The sequence below is a fragment of the Nicotiana sylvestris genome, chromosome 6, assembly GCF_000393655.2.
Source record: "Nicotiana sylvestris chromosome 6, ASM39365v2, whole genome shotgun sequence".
In the NCBI taxonomy this organism is placed as follows: domain Eukaryota; kingdom Viridiplantae; phylum Streptophyta; class Magnoliopsida; order Solanales; family Solanaceae; genus Nicotiana; species Nicotiana sylvestris.
The window spans coordinates 82,355,501-82,366,878 of NC_091062.1; positions in this window are offsets into that span (position 1 = coordinate 82,355,501).

Below are 11,378 nucleotides of genomic sequence, written 5' to 3' on the forward strand. Positions count from 1 at the left end.
ATTTTGGTTTTCAAATCTGTCACTGGGTGTTCCGTTTGTTGGTTGTTGCTGGTTATTGTTGTTGTTGCTGTGTTACATACTACTTTGCTGACCTTCTTCTTCTTGTATTGGCAATACCAGGTACACAACTGTAACTTTAGCATATTGTAAGCTGAAATGTGAAAGCATGAATACATATGAAGAATGGAACTTTGAAGTTTTAATTTAGCTTTTTCTTTGTTTCTTTTACTAATTGTATTTAGGCTATTTCATGTATTATTATTCTGTAAATTTCTATCGCTTTGCATAACTAGGCATCTTGTAGTGATGTATTAAATAATACTTTGCTTTAACTTGATTATTAGGTAGTATATATTTAAGCATGCTCATTACTGTCAAACTGTTTAATAATTGGAATAAGAGGAAAATAACATAAGTTGGTCTTTAGTGAATCGGCTTGGCAAAACTGATTAAGTTCACTAGCTATGAAGGTTTTAATATTGTCAACATTAGGTTAATCGTGAACATGTAGCTAAATTTAGTTAAAGCATGAATTTAAATTAATTTCGCGAATTAGGCATTATGGCATGATTTGAGTTCAAACAAGATGAGTTAATGTTTAAATTTAATAAATTTTCGAATATGCATTAGTAATTAAGATTGATTCTAGTTTCAAATAGTTGTAAATAATTAATTCCAATGGTTCAAGTCATCTAACAATGCGAGTTTAATCTAGTTATAGGATAATTAGTTTCTTTTAAATATATTATTTGTCGATTCCGTATTTTATTTATAATTTCAATTTTAGTAATATTCCTTTCCGTTAACATTTGTCTTAATATAGCATTTAATATGTTACGATTTTTTTAAGCATGTAATTAATTAGGATTTTTTCTCTTTTATTTTAGAGACGAATTTAATAGAAATGTAGTCATTTTAGGATGTCCTTAAAATAAATGAGGCGTGCTTCGCCAAAATAAATACAAAATTGTGGGCCCTCAATAATTATTTGTTTTAAAATACTTAGATTCGGGGGCGGGCCGTCTAGCAAATTTCCCGGCCCTACCCAAAATAATAACAACGCGTTAGTCTTTAGGCGCGTATTTAATAATGTTATTTTCCTATACTCGGGTGCACATTTATGTGACCCAAATCCAAATCTCAACGGAGTCGAAGTGTGTCGACGAACACGGGTACATTGACTGTGACGTGGTTCGAGATATATTTTCACGATGTTGCAATTCTCGATAAAATAATAATAATAATAATAATAATGATAAAAGCGGTTAAAAGTTAAAATTCGCACATATGTTCAACATGTATTATATCAGATAATCAAGCCGAATATGACAGTTGAGCGACCGTGCTAGAACCACGGAACTCGGGAATGCCTAACACCTTCTCCCGGGTTAACAGAATTTCTTATCTGGATTTCTGGTGCGCAGACTATTAAACAGAGTCATTCTTTTCCTCGATTCGGGATTCAACCGGTGACTTGGGACACCATAAATCTCCCAAGTGGCAACTCTTAAGTAAATAAATCCCGTTTCGATTGTCCCTTAATTGGAATAAACTCCCTTCCGCGTCCCTTTTGTGGGCAGTGCAGGCGAAAAAGGAGGTGTGACAGCTCTGGCGACTCTGCTGGGGAAGTAACCCAGAATCTCTGGTTCAGGGTTCAGAATTCGAGCTTAGATGAATTGTTATATTTTTCTTTATTTATCATCTGATTTTATTACATGTTTTGTCCTAATGTGCTAAAATGTTGCTTTTTACCGCTTTGATATTATCTGAATTGTATATATAAACTGCTACGAAATCCCTCTTTTCTCTCTCTTGAGGAGTGCACGCTGGTCATGACTTCTTTCTGTTAGTGTCATATCCCAAAATAGAACGAGGATTCGGAGGAGTTGCAAAACCGGATGATCTTTTGGTTACCGGTACGCAGCTCCCATCCTCGGCTCGAGTTGTCCGCTCGGGTAAGCCAGGTCTAGAACGAACACCGAGGATAAACCTAGTATAACAAAACCTCATGTCGGATCCCTAGTAGGAACGCTTATTTGCATCATGTGCACTAGACTTAAGGGACTCAACACAGGGGTTGGGTCCGTCTAGGACAAACAACCTGAAATGAAAAGACCATCCTGCTGCATCCTGTTTGTTTTACGCATTTATTTGCTGCAGACTTGCATGCTGACCGGCTTCTGAAAATACTGGAATATTCAAAAAAAAAATAGCAGTGTAGAGAGATAATTACCTATTTTTTAAAATTAAAAAAAACAGTGTCCAAATAGCAAACTCTGTCAAAATTTTGAGAAAATGAAATAAAAGTGTTTTTAGTAAACAAGTCTTGTTTTCAGAATTAGTTTATTTTCGTTGCCCGAACTACGCCGGTTTGATTCTCACAGGATGTGAGATAAGTAGGCAGCCCTCATCGGGTCCAACCTCCCCTTTTGCAAAATAGCCACAAATGTCAAAAATTTTAATCTTTCGTCATAAATAAGTCGGGTGATTTCATTCTTGTAAAAAATAGTCGAATGTCCCTAAAAAAGACGCCGGAAGGCTATTTTTGCGAAAATAGCCACTTTTGGTCATTTTCAATGTTTTGTCCGGTTGGTAAAACACAACCTTTAAATCTTCTTCGAAATGCTGAAAGGCCGTATTGACAAAACCGGAGTTTTATTTTAATGTGTGTCAATTTTAGTTTATTCTTTCTTTGAGTCCAATGAGTGTTAATCACCCCAAACAAACATACAGAATGAGCCCGGGTCCAAGTTTGCCGGTAACAGTTGGAGCAAGATCCCTTTGGAGTTGCGCTTGTGGTGGGAGGATTTGGAAAAGTCAGAGCGAGATAAGATCAAACTACATCTGGGAGGTCTCACCAGTTTGTTGAACGTCAGACCCAGATGTGACATCATAAAAGCCTTGATTACATTTTGGGACCCGGCCCACAACGTATTCCACTTCTTGGATTTTGAACTCACCCCAACCTTAGAAGAGGTAGCAGGATATATGGACATTACTGAGGGGCTAAGGCACAAATATCTGATTGCACCAAGAGCCATCAATTCACACAAGTTCATGGATCTGCTGAAGATAAGCAAGGGAGTCTCGTACTCTGAATTGGATAGGGGTTTTTCTACTTTGCAGTTCATATACCAGAGGTATGGGCATATAGGAGGGTTCAACGATCTGGAAAGCGGGGTTTGCAGCAGAGGGAATCGGACAAAATGGGATGAACATAGGCGGTTCGCCTTCATGGTAGCATTCTTGGGCATTGTGGTGTTTCCTCGGAAAGAGAGAAATATTAATTTAAAGGTGGCTGGAGTCGTCAAAGTCCTAATTAGCAACAACAAAAGCACGTTGGCCCCTATGATAGTGTCCCAGATATACCGAGCTCTCACAGCCTGTAAAGCCGGGGCATACTTTTTCAAAGGGTGCAACTTGTTATTGCAAATGTGGATGATGGAGCACTTGTGTCATCATCCTCAGTATATGAGCTGTAGATCTACAAACGAAGGTTACATTGAAGGATATAACACGAGGCTTTCAGGGCTCAAATTGCCAGAAGGGTCTGAAGACTGGGTATCTTGCCTTCGCACCATCACAGCAGCACAAATAGGGTGGACATTGGGTTGGCTTCCTGTTGAAGAAATTGTATACATGCCCGTCACGGGTCCTTACTTCCTCCTAATGGGACTGCAAGGCATTCAGCCTTATGCGCCTTACCGGGTGATGAGACAGTTAGGGAGGTGCCAGGTGGTACACCCAGATGAAGATCTCAGTATTTATGCAATCGAGGTTGCTATCAACGGCCAATTTCATAAAGAAGTCGTTCGTTCTATATGGAATGAATGCCAATATTTAACGGTAAACACTCGAGTGCGCGACCTATCACGAGGTGAAGTCTCACCAGCTTATATCGCCTGGTACAGGAAGAGAGATGTTGTAAGAGATGAGCCAGAACGACTAGCCAAAAAATCCCACATTCAAGAGTTCATTGAGGCGTCGCAAGAACTGTGGGACTGGTTGGCCAAAGAGCGAGAATACCGGGCCGAAATAGGCAAGCTGAAACAACAGATTAAGGATCTGAAATTTGATAACAAGGTTCAGGTTGCTGCCGATGAAGGAGAAAAGAACAATTAGCCCGAGAAAGCGAGATCCTCAAAGCTAAAATCAAAATGGATGCCGACAACCAACGGAGAAGTCGGTCCGATAAAAGGCTGATAGCAGGGTTAAGGAATCAGGTCATTGAAAGCCGAAAAGACTTGGAAAGATCCGAGGCTAGCATAGCAAGAATGCGGGCCAGATGGTCAAAAGGTGCAGCAGCACGGAAAAAGCACTTATGGCAAGTGAGAAGGGATTATGAAGGGAGCATTGCAATATTGAGAGAAACAAATTCCAGTCTCATGGATCGGGTCTTTAAACAAGCCCGAGATGCTAGGACGGACAAGGAGCGCTGCTATGATTCAATAGCCCGAATGGAAGAACAAATGGAGAGGTTCCAAGATCAGCTCATTGACAACACTCAAGTATTGGGACTAAAGAATCAACGAATAGAACAGCTGTGTATGGAAAGGGATAGAATCAGGGGTAGGATCGATGAGATTGGGCACTACATCACCACCAAGTGCTTAACATGTGAGGAAATGCCCCGCGACACCCTTTTTGCCTCAGTCATGGGTTATGTCCACCGGATTATGGAGGAATTAAAAAGCTTGCAAAGAGGTCTGGCCCCAAAGCCCGCGAAAAGGCCGAACGATGCCTCGCGGGCACCAAAATTCAAGGCTTTAATGTATCCCTAGTTCAAGTCTGCACTTGTTTGTTTTTAAGAGTCTGTTGTCTACCCCTCTGTTCTCTTTTCATATCAAACAATGTTAATAGTGTGGAGTCTGTTTTTTAAATAGCTTGTAATAACATATTTTGGTAATAAAATGCAAAATTGTGTCTTTATTTTTACTATGGCAGAACTACGCCCGGTCTGATTCATGCGGGAACATGATACGTAGGCAATCCACATAAGATTCGACCACCACTAAAAAATAAAAAGAAAAGGCAAAGTGAATAAAGAAAGGACATAAGTCGGAATGACGCATGCAGTCAAAGCAAAAACATGTTAGAAATGGTTAACTGCCTAGGAACATTGCATTCCCCAATGTGAAATTGCAATATGTGTTAAACTCTAACGCTAACAAGTTTATTGTTATTATCAGAGAAAGAGATTTCAAAATAGTTAGCTCGTTAGAACGTTCTGGCAAATTAGCATTACCACACAAGATCAAAAGGGCCCATTCCGGAAAGTATGTCTGCTTCGGACAAAAGTGTTAAGGAGGAAAAGTCGGAGATGCAAATGATGAAGGAGGAAGTAGACAGGTTGAGACAAGAGATAGCTGGGATGCACCTAGCCTGGGCTAAGGGACAAACACCACCAATACTTCCCCCTACTCCTACCCTTTCACCAGCTCGGACTCCGGAACACCTTTCCACTGGCCCATCAACGAGCTTCCCCATTGCCCAATACTATCAAGGGGAAACTTCCTGTAATCCCCAAGCTTCACCACCCAAACAAAACCCTCCTCCACCAGTTGTTCCTGTTTTCATGGCACCTCCACCCGCCACATTGCAAAAATCACCCGATGAACCAGTGTTTCAGGTTCACGACAACCAATACTATCCTCCCGAACTCACCTTCAAAGCACCCGAGCCATACACTTACACCCCTCACCTTCAGCTCATGGCAGAAACTGAGAGGCCAGCTAAGAATCCGGAGCAGGACGAAGTGCTTCGTAAAGTGAAAAGCCTGGAGCAATCCTTCAGGAATATGCATGGATTGGGCAGCCAAGTCAGTGTGTCCTATAAAGATCTGTGTCCCTTCCCCGATGTTCAATTGCCGGCAGGTTTTAAGATGCCAAAATTTGATCTATATGAGGGACATGGTGATCCCATGGCGCATCTATGAGGTTTCTGTAGTAAGATGAGAGGGGCAGGTGGAAAGGATGAGCTGTTGATAGCCTATTTCGGTCAAAGTTTGAGCAGGCCCGCATTGGAGTGGTACACGAGGCAGGATCCTAGCAGGTGGTACACCTGGGATGATCTAGCACAAGCATTTGCAGGTCATTTCCAGTATAACCTTGAGATCGTCCCTGACCGTCTCACACTGTTAAAACTGGAGAAAAAGCCTGGAGAGAGCTTCAGGGAATTCGGATTCCACTGGAGAGAACAAGCAGCAAGAGTCGATCTACCAATGAGGGGAGGTGAAATGGTGGACTACTTCTTACAAACTTTGGAGCCAACTTACTTTGGTCACCTGGTGACGTCAGTTGGTAAATCTTTAATGAAGTAGTAAAAATGGGCGGCATGGTTGAAGAGGGACTTAGGTCCAACAAGATAATGAGTTATTCGACGATCAAGGCCACAACTCAGACTATCCAAAGCGGAACGGGAGGTGCGCTCGGGAAAAAGAAGAGAGAGGAGGTCGCAACAGTCGAAGCAGGTACTTGGTCCAGATCAAGAGGTCCTTCCCCTCGCTACCAACCCATACCCCATTACCCAAACTATCCACACACTCCATACAATCCTTCACAATCTTATTATCCACCATAAAAGCCACATTTCTCCGTCCATCACACCCAAACTTACACCCAGCCTCCGGCTCGTCCGCAATGGCGTGCGCCGGCTCCCCAACGTACATATCCACCTCCACAAAACACATATCCACCTCCACAAAACACATATCCACCACCGAGGGCCTACAGGAATCCTTCAGGGCCAAACTTCCGCAGAAATCAGGCTTTTAGGAATGAAAGGATGCAGAAGCCGAGAACATTCACTCCGTTGGGAGAAACCTATACTACTTTGTTCCACAAGTTAAGACAGATATGCCTATTAAGTCCTATTGAACCCAAATTGCCAAATCCCCTTCCCAGAAATCTGGACCACTCAGTAAGCTATGAATATTATTCGGGGGCTCCCGGGCATGATACTGAGAAGTGCTGGAAGTTGAAGACTGTCATACAAGATCTTATTGACACAAATAGGATCGAGGTTCAGGCACCAGAGGCACCCAACATCAACTAAAACCCATTACCGGTGCACCATGAGGCCCACATGATCGAACTAGTGCACGAAGGAGGGAAACCTAAAAAACCCTCACAAACGGTAATGATGATTCGTGCCAGTCCAATCGAAAAGTCGACCAGTGGAAATGCAGTGGTACAGTTGGGAAAGGTAGATGACAAGCCATTTGTGGTAGTGGGGAAAGGTTCGTCTGTTGCTGCGAAGAAGCTAGAGTCAATCAAGGCAGTGCCGCAGGGAGTATCAAGCACACCAGTGTTAGTGGTGAAGGGGGTTCACGTAGAACCAGTTGTTATCAGGCCAGTAATGCAGTTGCCGATAACAAGTGAGAAAGCTGTGCCATTGAGCTACAATCAAGTGACAGTGATGCATAAGGGGAAGGAGGTTGTGGAAGAAGTATGCGAGGCCTAGGGGTTAACTCGTTCGGGAAGGTGTTTTGTTCCCGCAGAATTGAGAAGGGCCAATCCTGTAACAATAAAGAAGCCAGTGACGGAGGAAGAAGCAGAAGAGTTTTTGAAGAAGATGAAGGCACAGGACTACTCAATTATAGAGCAGTTGAGGAAGACCCCAGCCCAGATTTCGTTGTTATCCTTGCTGATCCATTCAAACGATCATTGTCAGGCTTTAATGAAGATTCTGAACGAAGCCCATGTCCCGGACAAGCTCTCAGTGAACCATTTGGAAAAAATAGTGCACAAGATATTCGAGGTAAACCGAGTGACATTCTCTGACGATGAGTTACCGGTAGAGGGTACAAAACACAACAGAGCACTCTACCTGACTGTGAAATGCAAAGACTCGGTGATCACTCGAGTACTAATTGATAATGGGTCAAGCGCCAATATCTGTCCTTTGGCCACTCTGAACAAACTAAAGGTTGCTGATGATAGGATCCACAAGAATAGCATCTGCGTCCGAGGTTTTGATGGGGGTGGTATCGACACAGTGGGTATCGTACTGGAATTAACCATTGGTCCAGTCGAGTTCACCATAGAATTTCAAGTGATAGATGTGGCGGTGTCGTACAATCTTCTGTTGGGACGACCTTGGATCCACGCAGCCAAAGCAGTGCCTTCTACACTGCATCAGATGGTTAAATTTGAATGGGAAAGGCAAGAGATTGTGGTACACGGGGATGACGGCACACATGACGTCAGTGATGCTATTGTGCCCTTCATAGAAATCGACGATGACAAAGGCCCATGGGTTTATCAAGTTTTTTGACACAGTCTCAGTAGACAAAATTCCTGAGGGTGGGGGCCTTCCACTTCCCAGAATCACAGCTGCAACCTTCATGATAGCCTCAGAGATGTTGAACAACGGGTTTGTACCAGGAAAAGGTCTGGGGATTGATCTGCAAGGAGTGGTCCAGCCAATTTCTTTGCCCAAGAACCTGGAAACTTTTGGGTTGGGATTCAAGCCTACCGCAGCGGATGTAAAGCGGGTCCGCAAGTTGAAGAAAAGAGTCTGGGTCCTTCCTAAGCCAATCCCGCGCCTATCCAGATTATTTGTCAAAGCAGGGTGCAGAAAGTTGCCGGTCCCGGAAGTTCTCGGGCCTCTGATCGGGCCAGATGAAGATTTGAATGAGGGCTTTGAAAGAATGTTCGCTGATGTCAACATGATAGAAGCTGGAGAGGGTTCTAGTAAGGCAGACATACAGTTTGTGGGGCCTAGGGCCAATGTCAACAATTGGACAGCTACTCCTCTTCCTACTCGGAGGGAGTCCTGGTAGTTGGCTCTGATTTTCCTTCTTGTTTTTTGGATTATTCCAGGGTTGTAATCCAGATTCCCTTTTATTTTTATTATTGCTCAACAAAGTGTGAAACCTTGTTATCCCATAATTCAATAAAATGAAAAGTTTCTTCTTCATTCCTTATTTTTATTTTTAATTTTTGTTTCCTTCTTTTCTTTTTCTGAACAGTTCTTTTCATACTGGTCTTAACGACATGGCATGCACAACGGATCTTCAACCTAGTCTAAAACATCAATCTGATTCTGAACTAACTATACAAGAGGTCGATTATGATAATGAATCGGAATACGATGAGGATGAAGCCTTCGAGGAGATAAATAGAGAATTAAGCTAGTTTGAAGAAAAATCTAGGCCCAACTTAAATGACACAGAAACCATCAATTTAGAGGATACAGTCGATATCATGGAAACTAAAATAAGCATCCACATTGCACCAAATATCAGGGAAGAATTAATCAAAACACTTATTGAGTTCAAAGATGTTTTTGCATGGTCATATGATGACATGCCGGGGCTAAGCACGGATTTAGTAGTTCATAAATTGCCTACTGACCCGGCATGCCCTCCCGTCAAGCAAAAATTGAGGAAGTTCAAAACAGACATGAGTGTGAAGATTAAAGAGGAAGTAACCAAACAGTTGCAAGCAAAGGTTATTCGTGTCACTCGATATCCTGATTGGTTGGATAATGTGGTGCCAGTGCCGAAGAAAGATGGGAATATCAGGGTGTGTGTCGATTACTGCAATCTGAACAGGGCGAGTACAAAGGACAACTTTCCTTTACCCAACATCCATATCTTGATCGACAATTGTTCCGGACGTGAGATCGGATCTTTTGTAGATTGTTATGCTGGGTATCATCAGATTCTGATGGATGAAGAAGATGCGGAAAAGACGGCATTCATTAAGCCGTGGGGAACATATTGCTACCGGGTAATGCCATTTGGTTTGAAGAATACTGGGGCAACGTACATGAGAGCAATGACTACTGTGTTCCATGACATGATCCACAAAGAGATTGAGGTGTACGTGGACGATGTGATCATAAAGTCCAAGCATCAGGAAGACCACGTAGCAGACCTAAGGATGTTTTTTCAAAGATTCGAAGGTATGATATTAAGCTCAACCCGGCCAAATGCGCATTTGGAGTTCCATCTGGAAAGCTGTTGGGATTCATCATCAGTCGGCGAGGTATTGAACTGGACCCGTCAAAGATCAAATCTATCCAAGATTTGCCCCCGCCGAAGAACAAGACAGAAGTAATGAGTCTGTTGGGAAGGTTGAATTACATCAGCAGATTTATTGCTCAACTCACAGTGACTTGTGAACCCATCTTTTGGCTACTGAAGAAAGATGTCGCGGTAGAATGGACGGTAGAATGTCAGGAGGCATTTAACCAGATCAAAGGATATTTATCAAATCCACCTGTGTTGGTTCCACCTGAGTCGGGGAGACCGTTAATTCTTTATCTAACGGTCTTGGAGAATTCGTTTGGCTGCGTGTTGGGGCAACATGACATTACAGGAAGGAAGGATCAAGCCATCTATTATCTCAGCAAGAAGTTTACAGTATATGAGGTTAAGTACACTCAACTCGAGAAGACATGTTGCGCCCTAACTTGGGTGGCCCAGAAATTGAAGCATTATTTGTCCTCATATACTACTTATCTCATTTCATGCTTGGATCCACTAAAGTATATTTTCCAGAAGCCTATGCCCACAGAAAGGTTAGCAAAATGGCAAATATTACTCATGGAGTTTGACATCGTCTATGTGACGAGGACGGCTATGAAAGCCCAAGCGCTGGCCGATCACTTGGCTGAGAATCCTGTTGATGAAGAATACGAGCCGTTAAGGACGTATTTTCCTGACGAGGAAGTAATGTATATAGATGAGTTGGAATTACCTGAGGAACCAGGATGGAAGCTTTTCTTTGATGGAGCCGCAAATGCGAAGGGTGTTGGAATAGGAGCGATACTTATTTCTAAAGCAGGACGTCATTATCCTGTTACAGCTCAGCTGCATTTCTATTATACCAACAACATGGCTGAGTATGAGGCATGCATTTTGGGTCTGCGACTAGCTGCAGACATGGATGTCCAGGACGTTTTGGTCTTGGGAGACTCGGACCTCCTGGTGCATCAGATTCAGGGTGAGTGGGAAACACGGGATTTGAAGCTCATACCATATCGACAATGTTTGCACGATCTGAGCAAGCGATTTCGATCAGTGGAGTTCAGACACATCCCAAGAGTTCACAATAAGGTTACCGATGCATTAGCCACTTTAGCATCAATGTTGCACCACCCAGACAAAATTCATGTTGACCCGTTGCACATCCAGGTTCGTGATCAGCATGCCTATTGCAACATGATAGAGGAAGAAGTAGATGGCGAGCCATGGTTTTATGACGTCAATGAGTACCTCAGGATGGGGATATACCTGGAGCAGGCCACCGGAGATCAAAAAAGAGCCATTCGGCGATTGTCAAATGGTTTCTTCCTCAATGGAGGAGTGTTGTACAAAAGAACCCCAAATTTGGGATTGCTGAGATGTATAGATGTCAGTCAAGCCACGA